Source organism: Hirundo rustica, chromosome 12, assembly GCF_015227805.2.
Source record: "Hirundo rustica isolate bHirRus1 chromosome 12, bHirRus1.pri.v3, whole genome shotgun sequence".
Lineage (NCBI taxonomy): Eukaryota > Metazoa > Chordata > Aves > Passeriformes > Hirundinidae > Hirundo > Hirundo rustica.
Genome location: NC_053461.1, coordinates 4,905,579 through 4,932,364, shown reverse-complemented (window position 1 = coordinate 4,932,364; position 26,786 = coordinate 4,905,579). Strand labels below are relative to the sequence as shown.

The window sequence follows — 26,786 nt, the reverse complement described above, 5'->3', positions numbered from 1 at the left end:
TCCCGGGGAGCGCAAAGGCTTTTCGCGCCCTGCTCCCGCTGTCCCCCGCCGACGGGCGGGCCCGTTGCCGGCCGCCGCCTCTGCGCGGACCGGCTGCGCGGATCGGGGCGGGGAGCTCTCCCTTTCCGCCCCTCCGTCCCCGCCGCACGGGCAGGAGCGCGGCGTTGCACAACCCGCTTCCTTTTTCTTTCGCTTCGCTGCGCCGCGGGCAGCGGCGGCGGGTGCGCGGGGCTCCGGTCTCCGCCCTGGGTGGGGGGGACGGCGCGGCCGGTGCTGCCCGCTCGCTCCCCGCCAACTGCGGCGCTGGCGCGGCCCCGCCGGCCGCGCGGCCCCGCGGGGGAGGCACCGGCGGTCCCCGCGCCCCGACCGACGGGGCTGGTTCTCTCCGAGGGGAAGGGGGGCTAAATCCTCGCCGGGCCGGAGAGGATGGAGTCGGGACCGCGCATCCCGCGGCAGGCACCGACCGCCCGCTCCCCCGCCGGGCCGCGTCCCTTCCCGCGGCGCCCGGGCGGGGCGTTGTCGCCCGTCCCGCCCCGGCAGAGTCGCGGTGGCGGCGGCGCGTCCCGTTACCGGCGGCCGAGCCCGCGCTGCCCCCGGCGCGGCGGGAGCAGGTGTCCGGGGGCAGCGGCCCGGGGCAGCGCGGCGGGGGCGGGGTCGGGGCCGGGCCCCGCGGGGCCGGGCGGGCGGGCGGCGGCGGCGGCGGGCCCGGCGCGCCCGCGGCAGGAGGGAGCCGGAGCGCCCGAAAAAGCCGTGAGGGGAGGGGAGGGCGGAGGGGCGGGAGGGGGGAGGCAGGCGGGCGGGCGGCGGGCGCATGCGCTCTGGCGGGCCGTGCCATATTGGAATGAGGCAGTGAGCGGAGCGCCGGGGAGCCCGAGCCCCGGCAGCGGCGCAGGGCTGGAAAAACTCCCCGCAGGTGAGGCGGGCGGCGGCGGCACCCGCGCGCGGGCGGAGCGGGCCCGGGCGCAGCTGTTGGGGACGTTTTGCCCGCGAGGCGCGGGGGCCCTGAGGGTTTTTCCGGGCTCACGAAGTTTGGATGCGGGAAAAAGGCGGCGAGGCAGGAGGAGGAGGAGGAGGAGGAGGAGGGAAGAGGCAGGCGGAGCGCGGCGGGGAGGCGGCGGCGGCGGCGGCAGCGCGGGGGGGGGGGACGCGCCTTCGGCCGCGCCGGGGAGCGATGCGCGGGGCTGGCCGGGCGCCGCCGCGCAACTGCCCGCGCGCAACTCTGCGCGCTCCCGCCAGGGGCCCGCGGCGTCCCGCGGCGCGCTCGGCCGAAGTTGCCCTCCCGGCCGGCCCCGCGCCCGCCCGAGGACGCGCCCGGCCCCCGCGGGAACTTTGTGCGCGCCCGGCCGCCGCCCCGGCTGGTCCCTGCCCGCGCCCGCGGGGGGCCGAGCCCACCGAGCGCCTCCCGCTCGCCCCCCTCCCCCTCAAAATGGCGGGTGGAAGGGGACCTTTAAACCCCGCTCCGCTCCGCACCCCCGCCGGGCGCGGCCGCGCTCCGCTCGGCGCGGCGCGCGTCCCGCCCGGGGCAGCGGCTGGCGTCGGTCCCCGTCAAGTGGCCCGTCAGCGAGCGGCTCTCGCCTCCCGGTGGGTGGGTGGGTGTGGGGGGAGAGGGGCGGGCGCCGCGGCCGCGCCGCCGGCTCTCCCGCAGCGCCCGCCGCCCGCGCTGCGGGGCCTGCGCTGCCGCGGGGCCGGGCATTGTGTGCGCGCCGCGCCCGCCGCCGCCGCTCCGCACCTCCGGCGGCTCCGCGCCCGGCGGCGCTCCGGAGAGCGACGCGCAGCCTTTGTCTCTCGGGGAGTCGGTCTGCGCTGCCCGCCGCTCCTGCACCTGAAGTCGTAAATCGGGCGCCGGTGACACTGCCCGGGCGGCCGCCGGGGATGCCCCGGGACGCCAACTTCGGGCCCGGGGAGGGAGCGGCGCCGGGGCAGCGGCTGCGGGAGGGCTCCCGCCAGGGCAGCGCCGGCTGGAAGCGGGAGGGCGGAATGCCCGCGTCGGAAGGACTGAGCAAGTTTTCCGTCTGTGGCTTTTACAAACTTGCTACCAGCCTCCCCCCCCCCCCACCCCCCATACACGGTGGAAATAATGAAAGGAGAAGGAAAACAGCGCGGGCAGTTAATTGTGAATTTGTAACTACACTCGCTATTGCGGTTCTGCAAGGCCCTTATTTATTGAGAAATAGGCCAGTGATGCCAGTCACATGCGCGCTTTAGCGAAACAATTATATCTACTTTGGAGAAACTTGTTGCCGTTATAAAAAGATTGTACATGGTAACCCTCATGTCTGACAGTTTCACCCACTCTAACAGCAGAATTCCGGTGGGAGAGGTTTCGCAGCAAAAGAAAAGGCCTAACTTGCTGTTTCTTTGCTGTTCCTTCCTTCCTTCGTGGGAGCTGGCTGCTGTCAGTAGCCCAGGAGGTTACCATAGCGAACGGTTCTGTGAGGCAGAATATAAGGTGCATCACGCAAAACTCACGCCGGAGAAACGATAATCCACCTTGTAAGTTCAGAAATATCATTTTTGCAACCTACTTAAGGTTTGCCATGTGTGTGAACTGGTCACAAACATCTGGTTTGTGAGAGGAAAAGTTGTTAATGGCAAGTAGTCTGACTCGTTCAGGAGTGGGGCTGTAACTTGTAGCATCTTCAGCATCCAGCAGGATGGATTCCTGGTCTGGCTGTGGTCTGTGATTACTGTTTCAAAATAGCCAACTGTTGCGACAAAGTAAATCAATGTGAAGATAAAAATAGAACAATTAACTGAAAGCTTAGGTTTCTTGTGTGGTAGGTGGTACTGATGTGGATTTTACAATTTAAAAAGAAAAAAATTTAAAAGCGTCTGTCTATCTAAAAGATCATCTCTAGGGAGAAGACTTTAGTGGTCTTCCTGCCTTCAATTCAGCCACTTCCTCTTTTGTCTTTGGTTTGTGAATGTTGCCGTGATTGAGGGATGTGAGTGAAATCTGGTTCTTCCCAGAACCTATGTTGGGAAGGCGCTTATGGACAAGACAAGCAACCAATAAAGCTGCTCTCAGTGCCTTTTTAAATGACTCCTAGTTAGGAGGTGGCAGGGTAGTGTTGGGAGAATGGCTTTGCCGTTGTTTGGTGTGTCTGTGCCAGGCACTTACCCTGGCACACCTCAGGTTCCTGTCACGTTGGAGCTGCCACGCTCCTTCTCACCAGAGACAGCAGTGCGAGGCAGGGAGCAGGGGAACAGTGGCAGATCCCTGTAGTTATTGATCCGTGTGGGTTTTCCTTTGCTGGGTTTTTTCCCCCCATTACTATTAATTTGCTGGTATTGAGTTCTCTTATCTGATTTTTAAACCTGGCAAATCTCCTAAGCAATTGCTGTGTGGAAAAGGTGGATTAAGTGTAAGCTGACGTGCGAATGTCTGACAGAGTTTGCATGGTGTGACCTTTATATTCTGGGAACCCTTTCACTGTCTCATGGGGAGGATATTAATGAGTACTGCAAAAAAACCCGTGTGCCATAGTATGTTTTGGTAACACTTTTCAGGGAGTTTTTTTGTCATTTCATGGCAGACCAGTGACAGCTGTAGACCGGTCGTGGTTGCATTTTGAATTTATCATGTTTGGAATTCACCTTAACATCATTGCTGTGCTTCCACTTGTGAAGTCTGGCGGTAGCATGATCACCACGCAGTGATGCAGACATCAATACAGTCATTTGGCGCTGGCTTGACTTAAGTAATTGTCCTACAGCTGATGCACTTGAGGCACGTGGCAACTTAATTACACAAACACGGTGACAGTGAAATGATCCATGTGAAATCCACTACGGTGTCCTTTCAGGGCATGGGAAAATTCAGCCTGGAGGTGCTTAGCAAGGGGATTTTGGGGAGGGAGCGTCCAGTGCCTGAAACCACAGGGCTTGTATTACATCCATTGTTCCTATAATGACATGGCAGCCTTAATGCTGCAGAATTGTCTCGGGATTTGGTTTCTTGACTTTTTAGGTTTGCAATTCTGTGTCTTGTAGATTGGTCATTGACTTGAAACAGTGTAGCCTGTGCAAGTTACAAATGTTTTCCGGACCTATGACGGCTTTCTTTTGTGTTGTTCGTCTGACTCATCTTGCTGGATGATTAGCAGATTTTATGTGTCATCTTTGTTTTGGTCTCTTGGAGCATCAGTGTTGCTGCTGGTGGTGGACTTGACTTTGTGCTCCTTTCCTTCTGCTTTTGGGATGTGGCTGTCAAGTTTTAGGTCATATGTTTAAACTTGAACTGGGTGTTATTTAAAGCTTTTAAGGTCGGGGGAAGTTCTCCCTCTCAGGATTGCTTTCTTTCTTGAAAAGTCAGGAGATAGAATAAAGGGGAAGGAGTTGATTTTTTTTGTTTGTTTGTTTGTTTTGATTCAAGTGCCTGTTGAAATGGTCCTGAAGGCAAACACTGTGTCAGTGTGTGAGATCCTGAAAAGGAGATTTAGCAGTTCACATTCTCGAGGTTCAGAAAAAGTAAAAAATGAGAGTAATTTTTTTTTTTTAATTTTATATTAGTATCTTATGATTTTTAAAGCCATGATGTAAGTGCAATGGTATTTTATTGCAATTATGTGTTTTTCTGATTTAAATCCATAAGTCTTTCCACTGCATGCAGTTTTCTTTATATTAATAAAACCTATGAAAGAAGCATTGAGATGCTAATTAGTGCTCTTTTGATTTTAAAATAGTTTTAGTTCCCAGGGTACAGAATATAAATGCATTTTTTAAAGTTAGATTTAGTGCATGTAAGATGCACGTTTTCTGTTCGCTTTGTATCTGTGTTGATTTTTCCTCCTTCTTCCCAGACTTTGCTGACAATCTTTGTGGATTGGTGGTGGTAATACGATAATAATAGTAGTAATAAGAATAATAATAGTAATAGTAGTAATAAGAATAATAATAGTAGTCATAATAACAATAATAATCATAGTAACAATTCTCATAATTGTTTTACCCCCGTTTATGGGGGAGATTGGGGTTTTTAAAGTGTTCCTAGTAAAGGCTAGTCTGTAGAATTAAAGCATTAAAACATGAATTTTTCTCTGCATTCTTAATAGGGCATCTCTTAAGGGAATTACATGTTTGAATAGTTTAAAAGTTCCCCTGTGAGAAAGGGAGGGTGTGAGCTTAGGCTGGAACAAGATATTGTGCCTATCAGTTGGGACTCTCCAGGTGACTCTCCAAGTCTCTGGGAAATCAGTGAATTTTAACTAATGCAAAGCTGCCTGGTAGTTACTGAGTAGTAGGGGAATGTTTTAATGATCTTAGAAGATGCAAAGCCTTAAGTCTTCGGGGGTAGTTTTCTGCTTTGTTCGGTTTGGGATTGGTGCATTTTCACCCACAGACAGTGTTCATCTGGGAGCTGTGCAGATGAAGGAGGCCTGGGAGCCACACGACTGGGGAAGCCCAGGTCCCAAGGTCCTTCTTCCTCTGTCTCCCCCTCCTCTTTTTCCCATGCTTTATGTCTTCTCCCACTCCTCTTTTTCCCCTTGCTTTATGTCTCGTGGATTGTCTGGGATGTCTCCATTCATCTTTCGATGGGGACAGTGATGTTGAGGTTAGTTTTCCCTGTGAAAATAAGCATCCCAGTCCAACACTTGTTGCATCTCAGTGTCATAGAAACCCCAGACTCTCAGTCACGTTTTGTTGACTCGGTTTGGAGAGGAGTCACGAGAGGAGAGGCAAAAAAAGCTGCACACAAGCAGGTATTCCATGTTAATCTAATGAGCCTTGTTTCCTAGGATAACCAGGTAAGCAATAATATTAAAACCTGGAGTAAGAAGGGCTCCAATGAGGTTTGCAGTAGAACAACGATCTCTTCAGTAATGCCTCACTCTAGCACTGGGATTTCTGCTCTTTCAACAGTATTTTCTTTTTATAAGACAGAGCAGTCTTAAGTGACACAAGCTTTTTGCTGCACGGATTACTTGTGGTAAATAATGCACAAGTAAGAGTTTTCCCATCACTTGAAGTTGGTGGCAGCCATGTATTTTGTTTTGGTGTTTTCCACCCACCGGGATTTGGCACATGAGCAGGTTGCAGATGCTTTTACCTACAGTGCAGGTGAGTTGTAGCTACAGAGGTAATTTTAGCAATTTGTTCAGATTATGTGGACATTTAAAATGTGATTATTGTCCCTAGAGTCATCGTGAGGAGCAGCTTGCTGGTTTTTCAAGGTCATTGTTTATATTGCTGTGGCACTTCATTTACACTGGTTTATTTGCTGTTACACTTGAGGACACTCTAGTTCGCTACAGAAATGATCTCTTTCTTCAAACAGATGAGTTGGGAAGGAGATTAGTGGAATGTGATGTTATCTAAAAATGATGCAGCTATTAAACCAGTTTTGAGATTCTCTGAGAGTACTGATCACTGAGAGAAGAGATGCATCTTGGATTATTTTTTTCTCTGAGAGTAAACGATGCAGGGCTGAGTGACCTCCTCTCCCATTTTGGCTGATTGGAGTTGAGGGCCCTCAGCATATCTCAAGATATGCTCTGTCTTGCGGAATTGGGTTATTGGTTGAAAATAATGATGGTGGTGGGGAACCCTGCAAGGTTTTACTGTTTGTCACTTAATCCTTTTCAGGGATGTGAGGGACTGCAGCAGTGATCCTGAAGTAGATATCAAGTGGATTGGAGAAGATGAACTCTGTCTTGATGTATTTAGAGGCTGTAGTCACTATTTCTTCTGGCAATGGGTGTCAGAAAACCATAAATAGCGCCTTCAGATTTGTCATTGTTTCCAGGAGAAACCAATCAAGTCAGGAAGTGAAGGCACTTCCCCTCTGATGCTGGGTGCCCATTTATTACAAATGGCTCTGAGTCCTGTGGGTGTCTCACCTCTCTGTAGTGGAGCAACTGATGCTCTGGCATTTCTTATCTTTTTTGTGATCTCTTGACCTGGGAAAATACATACAAATGTACATTTTTTTATTATTATTTGATATATCTTTTCTTTTTGTTGCCTGACTGAATGAAATCCATTTAGGATCCCCTGCCTCCTCTGGAGGTATGTTTGCAGCTCAAGCATGCACTTTGCTCTCGGCATGGGGAGCCATGGCCTCTGATTTAAAAAAAGAAGGTTATTTGTCTTGAAATCATTAAAAAAAAAAAATTAAAAAAATAAATCTAAGGACTGTGAAACTTCATTGTACTGTAAAGCCTTGTCTGAAACCACAGTGGTTTTTTGAGAGTATCTTTTGTGTCAAAGCATCTTTTGAAAGGAGACCAATGCTGGCTTTAGTGCCCAATAACTTTGAATGAGGGCACGGTGCTGAAAAAGCTGTGGTGTTTCACAGCAGTATGGAAAAATGCTAGTGAAGCCTGACAGGGGCATGCATTACAGACTTAGGCTTTCCCTCACATATATATAAATATTATAGTGTGTTTTTTTTCCTAATGTCAAGTTCCAAGCATGCCCCCATTAATGCGTTAAGCACGAAATTGTTCAAATTGTGTTTTCAATTAATTACAGGGTCTGTCATTAGATTCCTAAAGAAATGTCCAGGTAGGGAATGCCAAGCTGACAGGGAGGAGGACAAAACACCAACATCCTTCCTTGCAGCTGGGCGTGCAAAACTCACAGAATGCACATCCTAAGAAAGGAAATATTGAAGGTGGCAGTGATTCCTTGCAGGATTAGCTCTGCTCATTGCTCTTTAAAGTGTTACCATGAGGGTTAAACTAATGGCCCTAAGAAATAAAGCAAGCACAGGATCAGTCACAAGTGTTAACAGATATAGCGCTAATTGGCCAATTGAACCGAGCTAATCAACTCCTTTTAAATTAATGTGACCATGGGCACGGGCGTAGGGAAATCTTCCCCTCCTCCAGGGAAGTTTTTCTCCTCTTTTTGCAAAACAAAATCCAATCAATTTAGCTGTGAGGCTTTTTAGTCCAGTAGCCGAGAGCAAAAGTCTTCTTTTTCATGTGAATATTTTATATTGTAAGTTATTTGTTAAACTTTTTTTAATAGGTTTTGGGGAGGGAGAAGGAGCTTAATTTTGAATTCCCCTTTTTCTTGTGGCAAAATCTTACATTTGTAACTTATCCCTTAGCAATTTTAATCGTGTATTTTATCGCTCCCCTTAATGAAAACCAATGTATTTAGGGAAGTGGTTTGTTGAAGCACGTGGCTCCAGTTTGTTTTGATAATAAGCCAGCTCTAGATAATTCTAACCTCACTGCAAGTGTAGAGGGAGTGTGTCCAACAGCTGCTTTGTCTGGTTTTGATTTTTTTACTAGTTCATCTTATGTAAGAAAGAGATAATGACTGGAAACTGAAGAATCAGGAAAGGTTGTTTCTTCTGGTCTTCATACAAAAAGGAAGACAGCAGAGGAACAGCTGGAAGGGCAAGGTGACAATAAAAGTCACAAATTTTTAAACTGAAGTTAATGTTTCTTGGTTTAACTCAATGTTCTTACTTAATGAATACCAGAATATTGTTTTCTTTCTTTCTGCCTTCTCTGTATATGTTTTTACAGTAAGAATGCTCATTATCCAAGTAAAATGGAAATGCAGTTTTTATTTCTAATTGAAGTTCAATTTCCATCTAAAAGCAACTTGACAAAAATTATAGCTCTTGAGATTATCCAATAAGAAGTGGTGAAATTACCTTTTCATAGTAAACCTAAGTTTTTATTTCAATAGTCAGATTTAATCTTTTGCATTTATATTTTGTTTCCAAAGAGTGGTTGCATCTTACTGGGAACTTATTTTAGGTTATTGAGGAACTGCAGTATTGCATAGTTTAGTATGCTTTTATTTAAAGCAATTTATATAAATGCTTTCCTTTTGTGCTGTGATGTAGATAATGACATCAAAATACACTTTGTTAGTCTTGATCCTTCTTACACGCAACTGTGAGTGTGGATAATATTGTGGACAAAGACAACAACTTTCTATCAATTACTGAAGGCATCTTTGTGGAAAAATAGCAGCACTGATGCTTCTGAAGAGGTGTGGTTTTAGAAAGCTGGGTCACAGTGGTTGCAGCGGTCAGGCTGGACGAGTCTCTGAATGAAGCGGTGTTTTTTGGGTTTCAGAGACTAATGGCGTATGATTTCTTCATTATCTGCCTTACCTTAATGCATCTGACAAACAGCATGGCAAAATCTACTCCAGCATGTAAAATTAACCCCTCTGAGATTCTTCCTTAGCAGTGAGACCTGAAACAAAAACACCACTGCGGTGGCTCTTGGGCGTGGCTGGGAAGTTTCTGTGCCTTGCTGGAGGAAAAGTGCCTTCAAATTTAGCTGGAATTGGGATGAGCATAAAAATTGCCATAATGTGTCAGACCAGGCACTAGTCCTGTGTCTTACCTCAGAAATCTCTTGAAATGAGGAGGGGCAGTGAAGCAGAGCATAGCACGTGGTCATGGGTCTGCAGTTTATTGCATGTGAAAAGGTGCTCAGGCTGTGTTCTCTGGTTCTTGTGGCGGGAGAAATGGGGAATAACCTTTCCTTGTACTTCTTTTTGTTACTGGTTTTGATTTTGCACAGCTCTTGTGCTCTCCCATCCTGCACTGTTCAGCTCAAAGAGCGAAACCTTGTGTTGGACAGAAGATGCTGAAGACTCTTGTGTGTGCAGTGCTGGACAGGGGCGCTCTTTCTGGTTGTGGGTGCTTCTTATCTTTGCTATAAAACTGAACATATATCCATCCCTATTAGTATAGAAGTATATAAAGCCTCCAATGAGCTTTCTTAGCATTTTTTTGTGCGTCTTCTGGTATTTCCATGGCTGTTTGACACCAGCACTACAGGCTGTCTCAAGGGGCTCTGGATTTCTAGAATTGTAGTACAATGTTGTTTTCTTCTCCATTCCTTGGGGCTCTTAATGAGTATGAAATTGATGTTCCAAGAGAATTAGTTGTAACAGTTTCAAAATTCTGAGCTGCAGTAGCTAATTTGGATCGCGTTGTATAGGTGAGGTTATTTCTTTTTTTGTGTCTTATTATCCTGCCTTTAATTTCATCTGCTATTATCCTTCTGCAGTTCTTAGCAAACAGCATTTATTTTTTATCTCTTGAATGGTTCTGTATTGTCTTAAAACTGTGCACTCATTTCATGTTTGTGTGCCTCCCTTGAAAAGCAGGACACAGTACAGTCGTTAGTCCTCGTGAACAACTGCTTTTTCTTTCTGGCGTTGTTTCATGTCTCTGAGATGTTCTAGAAGCAGCTCTACAATATTTCGAGTCTCATTGGGTGAGGGCACCCTCTAACCTGAGGTGATCACTGGACTTGGGTTTGGCCTTAATGCCCAGATTGTGTCATCTGCTTTCTACATCTCTTACTTCTTGATGAATCAGTTGATGAATTACCTTCATTTAATGAAGTTTTACCATTTAGCGATCTTTGACTTGATCTGCTGTGCAGCATATGGTACGGAATTTAACACTGATATTTTCAACATCTAAAAAATATTGTTCTGAAGTTCCCAGGTCGTGAAGCTTTTGCGATACTGATAATTCAGGTATGTATTCCCAGACACCAAGCCCACATGCTGTGGTGTGAATAGGTCAGTGGGTGCTTCAGTTTGGAAAAGGACAGAATGAACATCCCTGGTCTGGAGGAACGAGATCAAATCCGTCTCCTTGCGGTGGTGCCTTGTGGCCACACCTGTGTGATGGGCACAGGAGAAAATGTATCTTACATTTAATCCCTATTGTGTGGGAATATGCCACAATCCAAAGGATATATATTCCACATGATTTACTTTGGTATAAAGTAGTAAGTATGTTGGAGATTGTTGAACTAAGAGAAGTGATTTCATTTTGCTGTTAATGAGTGTTTTTCTGTTGCCTTTAGAAAAATCTATTAGCTCTTCTTCTGTACATCAGCAGCTTTCCGTTCATTTTGTGGCCATTCACTTCTGGGTGTGCCCAGCCTTCGTGTCAGAGAACGAGCTTTTAATCTTTTGTGTTTGGAAGACCCTTTTTGTAACCATAAAGGCTAACACAGTACCTCACTGAGAATTAAAGTTAAGATGTTGCAGAGATGTTGACCTCAGCTTTGGAAAGCTTTTAGGGAGTGTTTTTCTAGGCCAGTTCTTCACTCAATTGATGTTCTTGCTTTGCATAGAGACCTGATAATTCATTTTTTTTCCATCCCTGTTGCTCCTGGAGCGATTGTGGCAGTGCTGGGCTGTGCAATTTCCAGTTGCTGCTGAGGGCAGCACTTAAGTGAAGATGGTGTAATTTGCATCCAGTGCTGCACTTGCCACTTAATGTTTTCTAGCAGCTCCATTTCTATAGGGAAAAAAAAAATCAAAACAGACTCAGGCTGTCAGCGGAGATGTGTTTTTTAAACACAACCAGGCAAATGGTTTTCTTTTCCATTTAATCAAGAGTATATTTAGAATTGAATGTCACAGCAGAAGCCTGTGATTATAATACACACAGGTATTTCTAGTGGGTTTAGCTCTAAAGAACTTCCATGGGCTACACTTAGATGCAGAATATTGACATGGGGAAAGAAAATGCAGGAGACTTCATAAAATAACTTTCTAAGGTAGTGTTTTCAGGACAAAAGTATCCTTTGGTGGTTTTTTTTGAGGCACTGTTTTTATTCCATCCTGCTACAGAATTAAAATTCTGATTTAATGATCACAACTAATGATTCAAAAGTTGAAGTGGAACTTGAATAGAAGAGCACTATCTCTCTTTTGTATGTATTAATGAAACAAAGTTACATGTGACAGCAGAGTTATGGCTGAAGAAATACATACTGAACTTTGCAGGGAAAGGGCTGCAAAATTAATTCATGGGGGGGGGGCGGGGTATGAATTTGAAAACACTTTTTATGACAGTGTAAATGTTCCAGCGTTGTCAGGATTGAGCTTTGAAATTGTACTCCTAAAATAGAGTAATCTTTTTCAGTTGCACTCTGTCTTTTGAGCCCTTAGGCTCAAGTCTTGTTTTTCTCTCTGTACGAACAGACATGAAGAAAAAAAAAAAATCTTACAATGAGAACAGATTTTCTTGTATTTTTACCATTCCTGATGTTGGGGTAATAAGAGCATCATCCCTTCCTGTGAGCTCTTTACTAAAACCCTGTGCTTTAACTCTTAAGCCTTTAGGTTTGTTAATGTTCTTGTGATTCGAAATGGATAGTTAAAAGCTGTTGTCTTTCTTTTCTTTTTCTTTCTATATTTTTTTCCTTCCTCTCATTTTAAGCTTTCAGTACTTTTTCAAGGGGAGGAATGAGAAAGGAGCACATCAGTTAATGAGCAATGAAAAAAGGCAAGGCCATATTTTTGTGGCATTGCCTAAAGAGAGAGAATTCCACGATTTAGCACAGCTCGTAATACAGTAATTCTATTTAGGGGGAAAAGATCCAGGGAAAAGCTCCATTTTGCCATCACCGTTTGCATGTGCAAGGAGTGGTAGGTGACTCAAAAGGAGCTTTAGCAAAGCTAAAAACAAAGCTTTAGCAAAGATTTTAAAATAGCATTTCAGTGGATAGTGCAGGCACAGCTCATGAGCTACAGTGAGAATAGGTGTCTGTTCTGCTCCCCATCAGAGGGTTAAGATCATGTTTGGTTGAAGATGTTTCCAAGATCATATGCAGGGACTTATGATGGTTATTTATGTTGATGCCTGAAGTCTCTTGGAATTAATCAGTCCAAGAAGATCCATACTGGCATTACAGCCAGCCTAGTGTGTATGTTTTTCTCAGTTTTCTGGAGTTAAAGTGCCACATTTAAAGCCTTGTTACTCTGAGATGTTTTCTCAGCCTGTTAAGAAACTTCACTTACTTCACTTGAAAGGCTCTGGTACTGCTTTGACGCCTAAAGTGTATGAAGTGATCCAGGCTGTGAGGTGAGAAGGGACCACATTTCTGTGCTTTTAGCCTCTTGTTATTTCTGCCTGGACATAATGCGAAGAGAGACACTGGCAGTGGAAGTGACAATGTGCCTGGGTTCTGCTCGGTCAGTAATGATAGCTGGAGAGGGATTTTCTTTTCAGCACACAAGGAGTTGTGGCAGGGCATCAGGCAGCCAGGAGCGTGTATTGTTGACACAATGGCAGCCTATTCAAGCCAGATTTGTTGGATCTCACAGCTAGAAGGGAAATTATGTTACGGTACCCAGGTCTGTAATTTCACATAGAATAGTGTGTCCTGAAAATATCTGCTGGTTGAGCGGATTTCTTCTGAGAGATTGGTGATGGGACTTGGGACGTTGATATTTCAGGGTTACCTTCAGATAAATAAGGGGAATTTTTGTATGTTATCCTTATAATGCACCTTCTCTAGATATGCATGCATTTCCATTAAATACCCATTTGCTAATCTGAGCTGGAACCCTTTTAAAACAAAATGTGAATAAAATCTTTGAAAGCAGTGGGAGACCTCGGGACTCTGCAGTGAAAGCATTAACCTCTGCCGTCCATAGCCTCTTATGAATAAAGGTAGCCTTCTAAAGAGAAAAGAAAATTCACTTACGAAGCAAGAAGGAGGGCAGAGGGGTGTAATTAAAACATATAATCCTAAAAACAACATGAACAGTGTTCTATTTAATATAAATAGTCATGTTCTATTTAAAGCAGTCTGCCTTGTGTGTGCAGTTGCTATTTACTTAAGATTATTGATTTAGTTTCCTGGGGGAAACACTTTTGAGGGGATGTGAAAAGGATGACGTCTGCTGGTGTGATTTCACACGAGCATTCTACTTAAGGCACTTTCTGGAGAGTTTTCCTTCACAGCATGCTAATCTTTCTTTGGAAAAAAAAAAAAAATATATATATATATATAGAGAGAGAGAGAGAGAGAAAAGGGCTGAACTGAAGTGCTGCTTCTCCTTTTTTCTCATGCTACCAGCAGTTGTCCTGTCCTGAGGGCTTCAGGCAGCAGGAGGAAGCAGAGGCAGCCAGGGTTCTCCCCTCCTCCATCCAATCCAGCGCTTGATTCCCAAAGTTGAGCATGTCGGACGTGGATTTTCAGAGCATTTGGGGTCCAGCTCCCACTGAAGTGATCCACTCTGGTGCCTAAAATCTTCACTGGGATGCACAGCCCGAGGTCCCGCGTTATCTGGGATCTGGAGGAGCCTCTCTGGAGTTCCGTGCTAACGAGGCGCTGTGGTAAACGCACAACTGCTCTGCCGCAGTTTCTCTGCTAATTACGAGCTCGGTCTCATGCTGATGGCAGGAGTTGGGTTAGACTACCTCTCTTCACTGCAGTGAGGCGTTCCCTGGCTGGAGTTACAGCTTTTCTTTGTCAGGACTGGCTTTTGTGCAGCAGGGTGAGGTGCCCGCACCCAGGGCCCTGCTCGGCGGCTGGGTCACCGAGGAGAGGCCGGAGGTGTCCGGGGTGATTGGACATGACAGACATGACAGACATGACAGACATGACAGACATGACAGACCTCCTTCCGTCGGGAACCGCCGCTGGTTTCATTCCGCGAGCACGGCTGAGGCCTGGTTTGATGGAGAGGAAGAAGCTGTGTGAGGAAGGAGAGGTGGGAGGGAGCTGGCAAAAGAAAAATGAACGTAAGAGATCAGGGTTGAACATGAACTTGACAGTCAAGAGGTTTCAGAATGTCTTTCAAATGCTCTTCTCTTCTGCTCTTAATACCATTCAGAAGCTCATTTCTTTCCCACTACCCTAGAGTTAATTATTACCATTTCCTTGGCTTATTAAATACTTTAGGCTGATAACTTGATAAAATATTAGTGGCATTATTTCATAAATTATTTTCTGCAAAAAAAAAATTCTCTGTTAAGGAAATATTTTGAATTATTGTGAAGAAAGTATTCATTTCTTACAGCAGTTGATGTGCATGTCTTGTTCTCTGCTTAAGTATTGTGTGCAAGCTTAAAGAAAAATTGCTCGAGTAAACTTAATGTAAGGAAAACAGAATGTAAGTTTTGTTATGAGGTTTCTTAGTCAAAAACCATTCTTGCCTCTATTCATCTTTTACCTGGAATACCTTATGTCCTGTTTGTCTGCTTTTGTAAAAATAGCTTGTGCCGTCAATTTCATTCCTTTGATAAAACTAATAGTTAGAAGATATGCAATCAGAAACTCAAAGCAGCTATGCTTTTCAGCTGGAGGGAGCAAGTGTGTAATCACTGCTCAGAGAACAGGTTCCTGAATTCGGGCTGCAACCAGTGTATTTGCATTCTGAGTCTATTAAAAAAAAAAAAATCAATCCTTTCAGAAAAAGTCAGTGGAAAACCTGTTTCTGCAAGAGATGAGCTCGCTTGTTTTCTCCTGATCTGCTGGGAGATAGAAACGGAGGAACTTAAACATGTTCGTAGTGTTTTTCCTGAGCTGAAACACTGTGTGTGATTCTGGTCCTTCCCTCAGGATGTGTTTCCTGGCAGCTGCGTCAGACTGAGAAGTTCTGGGCTTCGGTCTGCAACTGGCCTTTGCCAAACATGTCTTGCATTAAAAGTTTCACAGCAGCTTTTAAATGCCTTTAAGTGGCTGTAGTCCTTTGAGGAGCCTCATCTATGATGGGTTTGATAATTAGCTGCTGGCAGTGGGCTGGTGTTGGGGATGGTCTTTATGGTGTCTAAACCCACTTTTGGGATGGATTGAATTAATGATGCAACTGCAGTGTAGATGTTTGGGTCTTGGAGACTGTAACAGGGACTTTCAAGTATTTCATGAAATATTTTGGGGAGAAGTTTGAGTATCAGTAGAAAACCACATCAAGGGAAAGGTAGAGACTTCTAAACATAAAGTATATAACAAACTTTTCTGCTTTTAGCAGGTCTCGTTGAAAGTCTTTGTGGATTGTTTTAAGAGTTCCTGTAGCATACTGTAATGTTGAGGAAATGTATTCTAGATGTTTCTGATGCTTCCTCACAAAAGACTTTCAGGGCTCGGTGTTTCTCACCTGCTGTAGGTGCCAAAGAGGTGCAGAGAGTGATTTACAGAGCAGAATTAAATACAGGGCAATTGTACATGCCCACAGGCGGCTCTCTTCCCCAACAACAGGAATTTGCCTTTTTTACCATTGCCACTTTTATAAGAGTAGGGTATTTTTTGGTTTATTATTTTTAATAAATGAGCCACCCGCACTCTGTCATAACCTTTCACGCACGTTTGGATCTTCTCAGTTTTGATGGGCAATTGTTAATTCTGAAGTCTGATTATTACTGTCAGTGTGGTGCTGGGGATACACTTCTGCCAACATTCTCTTTCAGCAGTGGATTTGTTCTGTTTTCTTATTCATCACAAGCTGTGTATGAGGAGATGCATGAGGCATTCCTGTGTGTTTGCAGGCTGTAGATGCTCTTGCAGATGAGAACTGCCTTTGCTGACTTGGTCAAAAAATACGTTCTCTGCCAACAGGCTGAATCATTTCCATGCTACAAATACAAAGTTATGAGAGTCCCCCAATTTTGTGGGGTATTTTTCTTTCTCTGTTGTCTAAAGTTTGCTTCAGGGAAATAAGTGGAAGTTTTTGGAAAGTGAACCTAGTGTTAGTTCATCCCTCCGAAAAGCGTGAGGAAGGGTGATTTGGAAAATTTAAAAGAAAAAAATATAAACTGCAAAGGCATAGCTTTAGCTCTGCTCTGATACGCTATTGCAGAGTTGATCTTTATGACTTGTTGTCCTGTGGCTTTCAATAACCAATCAGCTCTAGACCAAGAACTTGTAGAATGATTGTTTTAACTTGAACTTTATTTAAACTTCTCTGTATTGTTATTCCCTTGTACTGGTCAGTAAGGCTTCGTATGTGGCTGCTCATTAGCCTGATTTTGTCACAATAATCAGTTTTATAAATTGCTGTAAGCCTAAAATGATAGTTTTGACAGTCCTCTGTAGGAAGCTATACTGATAACTAATGTTTGCTGATAATTTTTTGTTACATATTTTACTGTTATTTGAAAAGTAAACTGAGCTTAGCCTAAAACTCTTCTGATTGATGTGGACACTATATTCATGCTAGATAGGTTAACATTGGAAAACCAAGCCTTTACTAGTTTACCTCTTTCTCCTCTTACCATGCTCTCCTCTGCAGAATGACAAAGCCTTTGCAGACTTTATATAAATAAAAAGGCTGAAACCATTTGTGCTGTCATGAAAATAGTGCAAAGTTTGCAGTAACGTGAGTTCAGAGTTGCAGATAAGAGGTGTAAAGTGCCTTCTGTATTTTTGTGGGTTGCCTATCAGCTTTTAAGACCTGAAATAGAATACTGTGTTAGAATAGAAACAAGATTGTATCTACCTAAATACAAGAAACCCTTAGAAATTACACGAAGTGACATGAGGAAAATAGAGAATTCATGTTTGCTCGTTCATGCTATCAGTATGATTTTGGGCACAAGATGAAGAGTGTTCCAATGAATACTGTGGCTGGAGGAGAGTTTGAGTCTTGATCAGGGGCAGGGGAGGTACCAGTGCATGGAAGGACTGGAGTTCACAGTATGTCCCAGAAATAACAAACTGCCAGAGTGAGACAGCCTGGAATGGGGTGGCCTTGGTTTAATGTGCATGTGATACACAAAATGTAATGATGCATTTTTGATACCTGCCTGTTCTTTGTTGCTTGAAGAACTTCCATAAAAATTTTTTTTTATCTTAACAATCTCTCTCTTTGAGAGACCAGAAAAAAAACAAACCCAAACCTTTTAAAAAAACTCCCGGTTTTGGCTGTTGCAGCTTTTCAGTCCTTGCTCTGTGTATGTAACTGCAGCAAACCATTTGCCTCTCCTAGTTAGAGTGGAGAGCAGTTGTTTCTCCTGAGAGTTGAGCCCGTTACTGGCCAGGAGGAAGGGTGCAGGGAGCACATGGGCTGTTGCTGCTGCCCTGTGGTACCTGCCTTGCTCTGTGTTGTTGTACAGACACCATCAGTGGCTTTTGACCTCCCAGCTGGAGCTGCCTTTGTGCTGCCAGCCTGGGGCTTCCTCTGCCTCTCTCAGAGCTGCTTTAGTCCCAGGTTTCCTCCCACACCTTACCTGTGCTCAGCCCAGCTCACAGAGCAGCAGGGAGCACTGCCAACCTGCACTGAGTGCCCGAGTGAGATCCTTACACTGATCAAACTGGGGGGCAGTTCTAGGGGAGCTCTAGTGTCTTGCAAATCCCCTGAGCCATCCAGCTCTCTCCACATGAATGTGTCAGGTGGCCTTTTCAGCTGCTTGTCTGTGACTGATTAAGAGTGCAGGGAAACTTGTGTGCTGTGCAAAATTTCTGTCTCCCCTTCATTTGATTTCAGTTTCTCCTTAACCATGAATTTTCCTGTTCTTTTGATGAAGGCTGGTTCTCCTCCTAAATTTACATCATCTGTCTCTCTGATGTTGTCATTTTATTGTGTATATAAAGCTGAAAGGTATTTCACTGAACAGATGAAAAGCTAGATATTAGGTCTTGTTTAATCTGATATCTAAGGTAAAGCTGTTGATAAATATGTTTTAATAATTTAGTCAACATTTTCAGGTTTATAACTTAATACTTTTGAATAACTGAGTTGCTGTTGGAATAAGTGCTCCCTGGAGCTTATATAGAAAAATTGGGTAGAAATTTTGAATAAGGAAGGTGTGATGTGAATAACTATAGTGGATTTCTAGGAAGTGCTGACATGTTCCACATGTTTTAAGCTGTGCTGAAACGTGGTTGCTTTGACCAACGTGAGATCTGCAATTTCTCCAAGTTTTGATTAAATTTTGATTTCCTGTGTGACATCACATATCATGATGTCATGCTACTGGGACTTCTGCATGGTCTCATTCACTCAGTGGCACTGACCCGTCACCAGACAGCTTTGGCTGTGGGGGTCTGCTCTGTAGATACTTTCAAAACTACTTTAATCTTTATTAGCTTTCCCCCTTTTAAAAATCACCCTAAATACTTACTGTCTCTTTGCAAGAATGCCCTTTTTTTTTTTTTCCCCCTAATCAGCTGGCACTGCAAGGCACGGTGGTGTTTGTAGAGCCGTATCACTTCAGGTGTTATCACACAAGTCCCACGTGCCCCAGCACACCCAGGCTGAATTCTCCAGCTCCGTTTGTGTTACAAGGAGAAGCTGCTGTGAAGTACAAGTACAATACAAAGCAGGGGGAGGCACTTGTCCCCTCTTGGGACACCTGACACGGTAGTTCAGCAGTTTAGAATAGGAGTCTGAATCTCTGGTAAGCAGAAATTTGATGTGAAGGCTTGGATGGTACCTGGGGCATTACCCAGCCCTGCCAGGTGATTTCCCGTGCAGTTTGCAGTGTGAGGAGTCACGTCAGGCACGGTCCTCACAAAGCTGCCAGGTGTTGTTCTGCTGTCTGCAAACAACACTCCCATATTAAGTCTTTAGCTTGGTGCATCAGAGAACAAAAAGCACATGCTGGTAAAGTAGGAGGTTATTTTCAGCTTTAGTGTTTAAAACAGGAGGTCTGGAGTGTGAGCCTGGAATCCCATATTGCTAAAATATTGAAGTGGCAATGAAGACTAAACCAAATGTCTCATTTCCTCTTAACAACTCCCCAAGAGCACTTGATTTCAGTAGTTTTTCTTTAGATACTGATAGTGGATTAATTTGGTTACATTATAAATTAATAAGCCCTCATGGCATTTAACTTAACTCCCACTTTATTTATTCCTGTTGCAATTATTGTCTTTAACATCAGTGCTGCCATAAATTGTGGAAGCTAATTTTGAGTGTCCTCTGCCCACAATTTCTTCATAGCAAAGTATTATAGGCTGAGCTACAGTGATGATTAAGAATCACTGTAACAGAATTGTTTTGGGGTTTTTTTGGTAGGCATCTGTTTGAGATCAGGATGTTTCTAAAGACGCTGTCATTTATGTGCCTTTTGGGCAGTTACAAATTCTCGGTAATAGATGTCAATGATGTGATCTCTTTCAGAACTGCCTATAAATGTGTCAGTTATGAACAAATTAACTTGGGGTTTTGCATTAAATGAAAAGGTACAGAGAGCAGAGGCAGAGAGCCAGCGTGGCTTCACTCAAATCCAGAGCACGCCCAATGTCACACAGCACTGCTGAGCTAATCCATCTCGTCTGTGCTCAGTGACAACGAAAACCAGAGCCCTTTACACTTGTAGTAATTTTGATTGAGGGAATGAGAAGGCTGTGTGTGGCCTGAGCAGCTGTGTGGCAGTGCTGGATGTCAGCTCCTGGCTGCTCCTCACTGGCTCATGGATCACTTCAGTGCAAGCTGCTCACAGGTCAGCCTCAGTGGTGCTGCAGAGGTGGCACTGCCACCACTTGCTCAGTTTTATTTGTGTTTGTGGTGACAATAATGAACTGGCTCTGGAGCAGGGAGGGCAGGGAACTTGTGAGCAGCTCTGAATTTTATCTTCAACTCCTGAGCAGCATTTGGCTGTAGGATCTTTAATCCCCAGCTGCCTCCTGTGAAGGCAGTGGCCTTTTGGGAAAGCTTTTCTGATCAGCTTCACAGAAGTGGAAGTAGCTGGAAACAGCTGGCCTGAGGAAAAAGTCTGCCCTAAGTTCCATATTCCCTCATTTTTGTCACTGTTTTCCCCTTTATGGGTGGGAGGATTGCATCCCTCTGTATTTAGATGTAGCACTTTCAGGTCTTTTTGATTTCTGTTATTTTGTTTTCTCTGGCTTAGAAGAAAGCCAAGTCTAGGTAGGGAAACTGGTGCAGTGGAGTTCATTGCCTTGCTTTTAGAGAGGAGTGTAAGGGATGCAGGGCACAGCAGGAAAGTTGGAATTCCCTTCTCCAGAGCTCAGCTGTCTTCTTGCTGCACTCTAGAGGCAGCAGGGTAACGTGAAGTGCTGGGCAGTAGAGAACTCTGAACTTAGAATTTGCTTCTCTTTAGATCTGTTCCACCTGTGTTACCCTAAGCTCAGGGGAAAATCATCTTTATTCACCAGTCCAAACCAGATAAACCGCAGGCAAATTGAGCAAGCCTCCATTAAAATTAAAGAGTGATTGCCCAAGAAAAACTATTAATTAAAACCCACAAAATGACATTATATTATCCTGAGCAAGGAGTGAAATGACCAGGCTGAAGGGTCGATTTTCTAAGGTTTAACAACTGGTGCTGTTTGCCCCAGGAGCCAGGTTCAGAGCACTGCTGGCTGTGCCTGTGCCATTGCTTTGCCAAATGGTTTTCCTGCTTAGCCAAAGGAGAAGGCTCGCAGATGATGCTCAAAGGCTGATGGCATTCCTCACCTGGGGAGTTATCTCTGTGGTGGTGATCTTCTGATGGATCTGGCATCATCATTGTAACATAAACAGTGATTTTCAGGTAACAGCAAGGAGATATTTCCTCTTCTGAGCAATGAGTTTCACAGATCTGGTCCAGCTGACTGCATCGTGCAGGACAGGTGTCTGAGGCTTTTGGTAGTTGTAGATAGAAGTATTATCTCTCATTCTGTTCAGTGAGTGCTAGGAGGAGAAAGGAAGATATATCCACTCATCTAAATCATTAATAAGTAACACTGAATTATCTTGACAATGGATATTTTTTTCATCTCAAGAAAGCTGGAGGGCAGGTACTGTGTTCTTGACAGTGACTGATGGATGCAGCTCAGAGTCTAAACTGCAAGTTGGCTTTCATATTGATTAAAATGTAACTGTGTGCCTTAAAAGTTTGATCTGGTGAGCACAGATGAATTTTTGTGTATAAGTAAATGAAACATGTATAAAAGAAGCAACTGTTTTTGCTATACTTGGGGCTCAGTTTGTCTTCCTGATCTATGGTAAATGAAGTTGTACCTTTAAAAGCAGCTGCTAAAGTAATGATTTTCATTTGACATAGAGGCTGAAGCATGTTTCTCCTCTTACCAGTTGTTTTTTGTTTTGTTTTCTTTTCCCCTTGGAACCAGCACAGTTACAGTGGGATATAAGTTCACTTGAGTTTCAGAGGTACCAGATTCTGCTATAAACACAGCTGCTATTGAGTAGAATAGCTTCAGTCTTCTCTAAAGCATCCAAGTTCAGTGTTAGGGCATTAATAGATGCTTATTTCATTTACTGTAAGTCTGCCTGTGGGCTTCCTTAGCAGACTAAAATGATGAAGTTCCCCATGTGCTTGGCCTTTCATTAGCTGATAAAGGATGTACATGGAGGGTAATGCTGGAGCTTCCCTGGGAAAAACTGCATCTCCTGGTCACCCAAAGGATTGGATGGAGGGGGTTCCTTCCTCAGATTGTCGTGTGGGAAGAATCCATGCAATGATGTGCAAACCATGTTACTTTTGCTGGTTAAGTTAGTTTATATAACATGCCTGAATGTTTGGTACAGTTGTGTATACTTCAAATATCAGCACAGATAAGGTGATCTCATGTTCAGCACTGAGTAGGAAACTGGTCAGGAGCAATTAATCAAGTACTGGTGAATGCTGATGGACGTGGTCCCTCCAAGTCCCTGGCAGTACTGCTGGGGTCAGGGAAGCCGAGGTAACAACCATCTATATAGGAATCCTGATTTTGTTTTATTTTCTCACTGTCTGCTTGTGTTTTCTCCTGTGGCTCTTTTTCTAACTGAGAGAAGGTGGGGTTTTTTCTGACTTTTTTTTTTTTTTTTTTTTTAACCTTATGGAGGACAGCTTATTTAATGCATAATGAAATGGCATAGTGATACAACTCAGCTGATAGATGACGATCTCTACATGGTTGTGCTTATTTCAGACAATCCAGGTGTAATTGTTCTCTCATCAGAACCAGCTTTAAGGAGACTGATCCCATAGATGTGTCTCAGTTCTGCAAGTTCTTGGATTAAAAAAGTGAAGTTTTGTCCTCAGGGTAACTAAAATATAATTTAAATAAAACAGGTCAGCTTTGTGTGTACAACCATCCAATGACTGAATGTGTGGAGCTTGTTAAATATCAACAATTAACTTGTATAACAGGGCTGAATTCCCTTGTGCTGATTGTGAATAGGTATTTTTGAGGACTGTGGTGTGTAGATCTAGAGCTGTAGGAGCACTGCTCTTCTGTTGATAACACAGAACCTTTGGAGAGAGTAGGTGATGCTCTGGTGTGGGTGGAAAGCATTGAGAAGAGACAGATAGAAGGGGGAAAAGGGTTTCAAGGCTTCCAAAACATTATTTGTGACTGATACTCAAAGGAAATCAATTGCTGCTGTAAATGCAGTTAACCTGGAAGTACGATCCAGACTCCTGTTTCGTGTTTCAAAACTCACTGAAAGCTGCTGCGTAGCTCTGAAGTCAAGCTGCATTGATCAGCCAGATCCTAGATGACAGAGCTGTCTTCTCCTGGCACGATGCCTGGGGAGATTTCCAAAATGAGAGAGCCACAGAAGAGTGCCAGACTGCTGTGCTGCTCCGTGGCAGCCGCCTGAGTGAGCCCTGCTCCGTGGCTGCAGGACAAGCTCGTGCTTGAGCCTCTGCTGCGCATCCCTTCTCAGCAAAAACACGGTCACTGACCTGTGTGCTGAATGCTGCCAGTTAGTGCCTGCTCCAGAACCTGGGGGAGTTCAGGTGAATCTAGAAAGCGAACATTTCCTTACCTGAGCTCCACAGTTCCTGGTCTGTGCTGTGATATTTCCTGTGCTCCATCGGAACGGAGCCGCTGCTCCGTCACCCTGTGGAGTCACACACAGCAAGCACACTGTGTGACAGCCAGGATGATGGCACACTGACAGGATTATAAATAACTGAGGACTGAGAGTTTCATTCATCTCTGCTGTTAGAATTGAATACTGTACCTGATCAGGAAGATGAAGGGGGTAGTACGTGTAGATTTATAAACCTTGTAAATAAAGCTTTAAGCCTAGACGTGGTCTCCTCTTGGCTTTGCTGTGTGAGTTTGTTCCGGTGGAAAGTTTGGTGTGGGGCAGGGATGAATGAGGGGCTGTGGAGCTCCCTTCTTCAGGGCAGTGCAGCCTTATTCCGCATAAGCTGTGAGTGGAACTACAGCCAAAGAGAGTTCACAAGTCTTTTAAAAACATGTAAGTGGTGAAATCTGGAAACAAACATTTTGAGATACGTTTCCTTGTTCTGTGCTGAGGCTGAGCCCTGTGGAGCTGTTACTGTCAGGAAAAGCCTGACCTCTTCTTTTAGGTTCCTCCTCTTTCTTTAACATCAAAGGGTTTCATAGCACATGTTGAGGCAAGAACTTATTTGGACTTTTACTGTTAGTGCTTTGATTTTTGCTCTCCTCCTTGTTGCTCACTTGTTTGTGAAAGCATGGTGCTTGTGGAAGATTTTTGGGGTGCAGACCCAGGGTCACTGTGATTTTTCACCATTTCTTCACTGACTCCAGGTATGGAGGTGAACAAAGCAATTGTACAAGGGCTCTGTTTGTGTCAGGGTAGTTGCAATCAGAAGGCTGACACAGCTCTGCATTTTCACTTCCCTTAGGTCACCAAAAATCTGAACTGTCTGTGAGTGCTGAACTGAAATAAAACTTAGGAGAGGAAAAAGACAGCTCAAAAAAATTTACATTTGTTCAATTTTTCTATCTCATGCTGAATTCTAAGAGGCAAAGTCTCGTCCCCCTTTCTCCCCTTCAGAAGTTGTCCTTTTTGAGTGCTGGAAGCAGGAATGGCACTGAGCTCATCCCCAGCCTCCTGGATTGCCCTAAGCCAGCATAAAGCCATGATGCATACAACAAATTTAGGCTAGAAACAGGCAGTAGAGATTTTTTCCCTCTCAGTAACTGAGTTTTATCGCAGTAACTGACATTCTAATGAACCATCTTGTAATTCATATCAATGAATTTAGCTTGGTTGTTATTTAAATAATGCAGTAATCTTGGTAGCAGCATTTGTGGGGTTTTGTACCATCGTGTAGAGAAGACAGAGTGGAAAGTAGAAGATAAAAGAGTAAAAATCATTGAAAGCTGGCAATTCTGGAGGTTGTGAGAAATATTTAATGTTTATTGTAGTAATGAATGATGTAGAGTTCATGGATGCAGAAAATGAGTAAGCTCTTTGGGATGTTGTTGTCAGTCTTTTCTCCCATCACAGAGGACGATGCGATGGATTTGTTTGGCTGAAGGGAAGAAAAGCTTCTAGCCATGAAAGAAACTGCTTATATGGACCTTGGGTGGAGGAAAAGCAAGGGTTTTTAGTTAGCTCTCTGTTTTTGCAAAGGGTTTGGCAGAATGAGACCTGTACACACAAATTTTATTCTGATTTGATTTTGTTTTTTCCTATGTTCTTTAAATCTAGGAAATAATCACTGTAACCCTGAAGTATAAATAAGTTGGACTTGTAGGGCAGGAATCTTAAATGTAGAAAAGATTTGCTACATCACTGTGGTATAGGCCAGTAGAATAAATTACTGAGTCTTTTGTTGAAGTGTTGGGGGGCTTGATCCCCAATTTCTTCATGGAAATCTCTGGGGTAACTGGTTAATGTTTAAAGAAGGAAATTTTGTTTCTGAAGCAACTGGCTGTTTTCTAGGTGTTTATTCTTCCTTTCTTCCCTACTTTCTCTGATCCTGAGGGCAAAACTGCAGTGATTGCTTTCACTGACCCCCTCTTTTCCCTCTTCTTTCCCTCGCTCCCCCTCCCCAGCTGTGTAAGTACCAGGAAGAAGAGCCCAACACCCTTTCCTTCTTGAGGCTTTTCTTATCAAATTTGTGTTTTTCAGGCATGGTTCTTCTTTAAATAAGTATGATCTAATGTGTCTGTGGTCAGGGAATTGAGTGGTGCTAAGAGTGATCTTGTCTGAGGAATATTCTGCTGTTTGCTGTTTATAATCCAAGCAGCACTGAGGATGGAACAGTGCTGTTTGTAAGGCACTAGTGAATCTCCACAGTCAAAAATGCTAAAAAAGTAACTGGTACCACTGAGTGAGCACATGTGTAAGGCAATGTTTAAAAGCCCATGGAAAGAAAAAGTGTTTAAAATCTGCCCCGCTCAAGGTTTCAGAGTAAGGTTTGAATAAGAAAAGCTCCTGATCTCCCTTACCTGTTGCATTTGCAGCATCTGAAGTGCAAAGGTACAGTTAGTTTTTGAAAGTTCCGACTTGAGCGCTGCAAGGCTGGAAGAGCATTATGGTCAGTTTTTGTGTTTTCTAAGCAAAGTGCTTTCTGAGTGATCGCAGCTCCAGAGCTGCCAGGTGTTAATTTAACCTTCCAGTTTGTGTTTACATCTTTTTGACCTGCTTGGTAAAAGCTGCTTCGTTGTGGAGTCCCCCACAAGCTGATCCTCTTTTTCCCCTGGAAGCCCTTTCTTCACTATAAAGGCTGATTTGCTGTGATCTCTGTCTCCTTTTCCTCACAGCACTTTTTCTCTCCTTCCTATTTTGATAGCTCCCATTTTGGAGAGCTGCAAGTTATACTCTTATTTTGTTTGGTTGGGTGAGGAGCCTTGATGCATTTCACTGCCACTGCAACCTTACTGTAGCTCATCAGCATCTTCACCTTTGCCTTCTTGCCTTGAGCACTTAGACTGTAAAAATAACCTGTCCTCCTATGGCAAAGCCTCCTTCACCCTTCACTCCAAGAATTAAAATTAATATCACTTGGACACATCTGAAGTGAAAGGTGCCATTTTTCTGTGGAAAAGATCATCTGTAGCACAAAGGTATGAAATAAATTTTGTAAAATTAAAATTCAGGCGGGGGGCTTATGCAGATTGCCTCATTTGAATATTTAAATGTTCTGTAGCTTTTTGATGACTGCTTTATCATTGTTTTCCATATATATGCAATGATGCTCATTTACAGCCTTCCCCAATCAGTTATACAGCAAATACCACTGCTATAAATAAAATGTCATTTGCAGGAGACAGAGTTTTGGAAGTTAAATGAGGAAGAAATACTAGCTGTGATCAGTCGGTCAGGATTTTGTCTACAGGACTATTAAAGGGAGTGGTTGAAATGTGGATTTTCCATTCCTTTCTGTTACTAGCCAAGGAATACTTCAGGATTTCGGATAGTGTTTC

At 44.3% G+C, this 26,786-nt stretch overlaps 1 protein-coding gene across 4 annotated transcripts in view; it reads left to right on the top strand.

The window, feature by feature from the left end:
• Positions 1-863: 863 nt before the first annotated feature.
• SFMBT1 (Scm like with four mbt domains 1) overlaps positions 864-26,786 on the top strand; it is a 72,019-nt gene continuing 46,096 nt past the window's right edge. For 2 of the 4 annotated variants that reach the window (XM_040076499.2, XM_040076502.2), the window contains exon 1: positions 869-913. The gene's annotated coding sequence lies outside the window, so the exon portion shown is untranslated. Of the gene's footprint in view, positions 914-7,817; positions 7,945-26,786 lie in introns of those variants that run through there. The other 2 variants (XM_040076501.2, XM_040076500.2) reach the window with 2 other exon arrangements.